Genomic DNA, 6,000 nt, shown 5'->3' with positions numbered 1-6,000 from the left:
CACTGTTAGGCTTTGAGCTGTTAGGCACTGTTAGGCTCAGAGCTGTTATGCTCTGTGAGGCCCAGTGCTGTTAGGCTCTGAGCTGTTAAACTCTGTTAGGCTCTGTGCTGTTAGGCTCTGTGCTGTTCGGCTCTGTTTGGATCTGTGCTGTTAGGCTCTGATCTGTTAGGCACTGTTTTGCTCTGTGCTGTTAAGCTCTGTGCTGTTAGGCTCTGTTATGCTCTGTGCTGTTAGGCTTTGTTAGGCTCTGTTAGGATCTGTGCTGTTAGAATCTGTTTGGATCTGTGCTGTTAGGCGCTGAGCTGTTAGGCACTGTTTTGCTCTGAGCTGTTAAGCTCTGTGCTGTTAGGCTCTGTTATGCTCTGTGCTGTTTGGCTTTGTTAGGCTCTGTTAGGATATGTGCTGTTAGGCTCTGAGCTGTTAGACTCTGAGCTGTTAGACTCTGAGCTGTTAGACTCTGAGCTGGTAGACTCTGAGCTGTTAGTCTCTGTTAGGCTCTGAGCTGTTAAACTCTGAGCTGTTAGTCTCTGTTAGGCTCTGAGCTGTTAGCCTCTGTTAGGCTCTGAGCTGTTAAACTCTGAGCTGTTAGTCTCTGTTAGGCTCTGTGCTGTTAGGCTCTGTTAGGCTCTGAGCTGTTAGGCTCTGAACTGTTAGGCTCTGTTAGCCTCTTAGCTGTTAAGCCCCGTGCTGTGAGGCTGTTTTAGGCTCTGTTAGGATCTGTGCTGTTAGGCTTTGAGCTGTTAGGCACTGTTAGGCTTTGAGCTGTTAGGCACTGTTAGGCTTTGAGCTGTTAGGCACTGTTAGGCTTTGAGCTGTTAGGCACTGTTTGGATCTGTGCTGTTAAACTCTGAGCTGTTAGTCTCTGTTAGGCTCTGAGCTGTTAAACTCTGAGCTGTTAGTCTCTGTTAGGCTCTGAGCTGTTAGTCTCTGTTAGGCTCTGAGCTGTTAGCCTCTGTTAGGCTCTGAGCTGTTAAACTCTGAGCTGTTAGTCTCTGTTAGGCTCTGAGCTGTTAGACTCTGAGCTGTTAGTCTCTGTTAGGCTCTGAGCTGTTAGTCTCTGTTAGGCTCTGAGCTGTTAAACTCTGAGCTGTTAGTCTCTGTTAAACTCTGAGCTGTTAGTCTCTGTTAGGCTCTGAGCTGTTAAACTCTGAGCTGTTAGTCTCTGTTAGGTTCTGAGCTGTTAAACTCTGAGCTGTTAAACTCTGAGCTGTTAAACTCTGTTAGACTCTGAGCTGTTAACTCCGAGTTGTTAAACTCTGAGCTGTTAGGCTCTGTGCTGTTAGGCTCTGTGCTGTTAGGCTCTGTGCTGTTAGGATTTGTGCTGTTAGGCTCTGAGCTGTTAGGCACTGTTTTGCTCTGAGCTGTTAAGCTCTGTGCTGTTAGGCTCTGTCATGCTCTGTGCTGTTTGGCTTTGCTAGGCTCTGTGCTGTTAGGATCTGTGCTGTTAGGCTCTGAGCTGTTAGGCACTGTTTTGCTCTGAGCTGTTAAGCTCTGTGCTGTTAGGCTCTGTCATGCTCTGTGCTGTTTGGCTTTGTTAGGATCTGTGCTGTTAGGCTCTGTTAGCCTCTTAGCTGTTAAGCCCCGTGCTGTGAGGCTGTTTCAGGCCCTGTAAGGATCTGTGCTGTTAGGCTTTGAGCTGTTAGGCACTGTTTTGTTCTGAGCTGTTAAACTCTGTGCTGTTAGGCTCTGTCATGCTCTGTGCTGTTTGGCTTTGTTAGGCTCTGTTAGGATCTGTGCTGTTAGGCTCTGAGCTGTTAAGCTCTGTGCTGTTATGCTCTGTTAGGTTCTGAGCTGTTAGGCTCTGAGCTGTTAGTCTCTGTTAGGCTCTGAGCTGTTAGTCTCTGTTAGGCTCTGAGCTGTTAGTCTCTGTTAGGCTCTGAGCTGTTAAACTCTGAGCTGTTAGTCTCTGTTAGGCTCTGAGCTGTTAGCCTCTGTTAGGCTCTGAGCTGTTAAACTCTGAGCTGTTAGTCTCTGTTAGGCTCTGAGCTGTTAGACTCTGAGCTGTTAGTCTCTGTTAGGCTCTGAGCTGTTAGTCTCTGTTAGGCTCTGAGCTGTTAAACTCTGAGCTGTTAGTCTCTGTTAAACTCTGAGCTGTTAGTCTCTGTTAGGCTCTGAGCTGTTAAACTCTGAGCTGTTAGTCTCTGTTAGGTTCTGAGCTGTTAAACTCTGAGCTGTTAAACTCTGAGCTGTTAAACTCTGTTAGACTCTGAGCTGTTAACTCCGAGTTGTTAAACTCTGAGCTGTTAGGCTCTGTGCTGTTAGGCTCTGTGCTGTTAGGCTCTGTGCTGTTAGGATTTGTGCTGTTAGGCTCTGAGCTGTTAGGCACTGTTTTGCTCTGAGCTGTTAAGCTCTGTGCTGTTAGGCTCTGTCATGCTCTGTGCTGTTTGGCTTTGCTAGGCTCTGTGCTGTTAGGATCTGTGCTGTTAGGCTCTGAGCTGTTAGGCACTGTTTTGCTCTGAGCTGTTAAGCTCTGTGCTGTTAGGCTCTGTCATGCTCTGTGCTGTTTGGCTTTGTTAGGATCTGTGCTGTTAGGCTCTGTTAGCCTCTTAGCTGTTAAGCCCCGTGCTGTGAGGCTGTTTCAGGCCCTGTAAGGATCTGTGCTGTTAGGCTTTGAGCTGTTAGGCACTGTTTTGTTCTGAGCTGTTAAACTCTGTGCTGTTAGGCTCTGTCATGCTCTGTGCTGTTTGGCTTTGTTAGGCTCTGTTAGGATCTGTGCTGTTAGGCTCTGAGCTGTTAAGCTCTGTGCTGTTATGCTCTGTTAGGTTCTGAGCTGTTAGGCTCTGAGCTGTTAAGCTCTGTTAGGCTCTGTGCTGTTAGGCTCTGTTAGGCTCTGAGCTGTTAGGCTCTGAACTGTTAGGCTCTGTTAGCCTCTTAGCTGTTAAGCCCCGTGCTGTGAGGCTGTTTTAGGCTCTGTTAGGATCTGTGCTGTTAGGCTTTGAGCTGTTAGGCACTGTTAGGCTTTGAGCTGTTAGGCACTGTTAGGCTTTGAGCTGTTAGGCACTGTTAGGCTTTGAGCTGTTAGGCACTGTTAGGCTTTGAGCTGTTAGGCACTGTTAGGCTTTGAGCTGTTAGGCACTGTTAGGCTTTGAGCTGTTAGGCACTGTTAGGCTTTGAGCTGTTAGGCACTGTTAGGTTTTGAGCTGTTAGGCACTGTTAGGCTTTGAGCTGTTAGGCACTGTTAGGCTTTGAGCTGTTAGGCACTGTTAGGCTCAGAGCTGTTATGCTCTGTGAGACTCTGTGCTTTTAGGCTCCATGGGGCTCTGTGCTGTTAGGCTCTGTGAGGCCCAGTGCTGTTAGGCTCTGAGCTGTTAGACTCTGAGCTGTTAACTCCGAGTTGTTAAACTCTGAGCTGTTGGGCTCTGTGCTGTTAGGCTCTGTGCTGTTAGGCTCTGAGCTGTTAGTCTCTGTTAGGCTCTGAGCTGTTAAACTCTGAGCTGTTAACTCCGAGTTGTTAAACTCTGAGCTGTTGGGCTCTGTGCTGTTAGGCTCTGTGCTGTTAGGCTCTGTGCTGTTAGGCTCTGTGCTGTTAGGCTCTGTGCTGTTAGGCCCTGTTTGGATCTGTGCTGTTAAACTCTGAGCTGTTAGTCTCTGTTAGGCTCTGAGCTGTTAAACTCTGAGCTGTTAGTCTCTGTTAGGCTCTGAGCTGTTAGGATCTGTGCTGTTAGGCTCTGAGCTGTTAGGCACTGTTTTGCTCTGAGCTGTTAAGCTCTGTGCTGTTAGGCTCTGTCATGCTCTGTGCTGTTTGGCTTTGTTAGGATCTGTGCTGTTAGGCTCTGTTAGCCTCTTAGCTGTTAAGCCCCGTGCTGTGAGGCTGTTTCAGGCCCTGTAAGGATCTGTGCTGTTAGGCTTTGAGCTGTTAGGCACTGTTTTGTTCTGAGCTGTTAAACTCTGTGCTGTTAGGCTCTGTCATGCTCTGTGCTGTTTGGCTTTGTTAGGCTCTGTTAGGATCTGTGCTGTTAGGCTCTGAGCTGTTAAGCTCTGTGCTGTTATGCTCTGTTAGGTTCTGAGCTGTTAGGCTCTGAGCTGTTAGTCTCTGTTAGGCTCTGAGCTGTTAGTCTCTGTTAGGCTCTGAGCTGTTAGTCTCTGTTAGGCTCTGAGCTGTTAAACTCTGAGCTGTTAGTCTCTGTTAGGCTCTGAGCTGTTAGCCTCTGTTAGGCTCTGAGCTGTTAAACTCTGAGCTGTTAGTCTCTGTTAGGCTCTGAGCTGTTAGACTCTGAGCTGTTAGTCTCTGTTAGGCTCTGAGCTGTTAATCTCTGTTAGGCTCTGAGCTGTTAAACTCTGAGCTGTTAGTCTCTGTTAAACTCTGAGCTGTTAGTCTCTGTTAGGCTCTGAGCTGTTAAACTCTGAGCTGTTAGTCTCTGTTAGGTTCTGAGCTGTTAAACTCTGAGCTGTTAAACTCTGAGCTGTTAAACTCTGTTAGACTCTGAGCTGTTAACTCCGAGTTGTTAAACTCTGAGCTGTTAGGCTCTGTGCTGTTAGGCTCTGTGCTGTTAGGCTCTGTGCTGTTAGGATTTGTGCTGTTAGGCTCTGAGCTGTTAGGCACTGTTTTGCTCTGAGCTGTTAAGCTCTGTGCTGTTAGGCTCTGTCATGCTCTGTGCTGTTTGGCTTTGCTAGGCTCTGTGCTGTTAGGATCTGTGCTGTTAGGCTCTGAGCTGTTAGGCACTGTTTTGCTCTGAGCTGTTAAGCTCTGTGCTGTTAGGCTCTGTCATGCTCTGTGCTGTTTGGCTTTGTTAGGATCTGTGCTGTTAGGCTCTGTTAGCCTCTTAGCTGTTAAGCCCCGTGCTGTGAGGCTGTTTCAGGCCCTGTAAGGATCTGTGCTGTTAGGCTTTGAGCTGTTAGGCACTGTTTTGTTCTGAGCTGTTAAACTCTGTGCTGTTAGGCTCTGTCATGCTCTGTGCTGTTTGGCTTTGTTAGGCTCTGTTAGGATCTGTGCTGTTAGGCTCTGAGCTGTTAAGCTCTGTGCTGTTATGCTCTGTTAGGTTCTGAGCTGTTAGGCTCTGAGCTGTTAGTCTCTGTTAGGCTCTGAGCTGTTAGTCTCTGTTAGGCTCTGAGCTGTTAGTCTCTGTTAGGCTCTGAGCTGTTAAACTCTGAGCTGTTAGTCTCTGTTAGGCTCTGAGCTGTTAGTCTCTGTTAGGCTCTGAGCTGTTAGTCTCTGTTAGGCTCTGAGCTGTTAAACTCTGAGCTGTTAGTCTCTGTCAGGCTCTGAGCTGTTAGTCTCTGTTAGGCTCTGAGCTGTTAGACTCTGAGCTGTTAGTCTTTGTTAGGCTCTGAGCTGTTAGTCTCTGTTAGGCTCTGAGCTGTTAGTCTCTGTTAGGCTCTGAGCTGTTAGTCTCTGTTAGGCTCTGAGCTGTTAGACTCTGAGCTGTTAGTCTTTGTTAGGCTCTGAGCTGTTAGTCTCTGTTAGGCTCTGAGCTGTTAAACTCTGAGCTGTTAGTCTCTGTTAAACTCTGAGCTGTTAGTCTCTGTTAGGCTCTGAGCTGTTAAACTCTGAGCTGTTAGTCTCTGTTAGGTTCTGAGCTGTTAAACTCTGTTAGGCTCTGTGCTGTTAGGCTCTGTGCTGTTCGGCTCTTTTTGGATCTGTGCTGTTAGGCTCTGATCTGTTAGGCACTGTTTTGCTCTGAGCTGTTAAGCTCTGTGCTGTTAGGCTCTGTTATGCTCTGTGCTGTTAGGCTTTGTTAGGCTCTGTTAGGATCTGTGCTGTTAGAATCTGTTTGGATCTGTGCTGTTAGGCGCTGAGCTGTTAGGCACTGTTTTGCTCTGAGCTGTTAAGCTCTGTGCTGTTATGTTCTGTTATGCTCTGTGCTGTTTGGCTTTGTTAGGCTCTGTTAGGATATGTGCTGTTTTGCTCTGAGCTGTTAGACTCTGAGCTGTTAGCCTCTGAGCTGTTAGACTCTGAGCTGGTAGACTCTGAGCTGTTAGTCTCTGTTAGGCTCTGAGCTGTTAGTCTCTGTTAGGCTCTGAGCTGTTAAACTCTGAGCTGTTAGTCTCTGTTAGGCTCTG

Source organism: Oncorhynchus gorbuscha, linkage group LG23 (genome assembly GCF_021184085.1).
Source record: "Oncorhynchus gorbuscha isolate QuinsamMale2020 ecotype Even-year linkage group LG23, OgorEven_v1.0, whole genome shotgun sequence".
Taxonomy (NCBI): Eukaryota; Metazoa; Chordata; class Actinopteri; order Salmoniformes; family Salmonidae; genus Oncorhynchus; species Oncorhynchus gorbuscha.
This window is presented reverse-complemented; position numbering follows the sequence as displayed.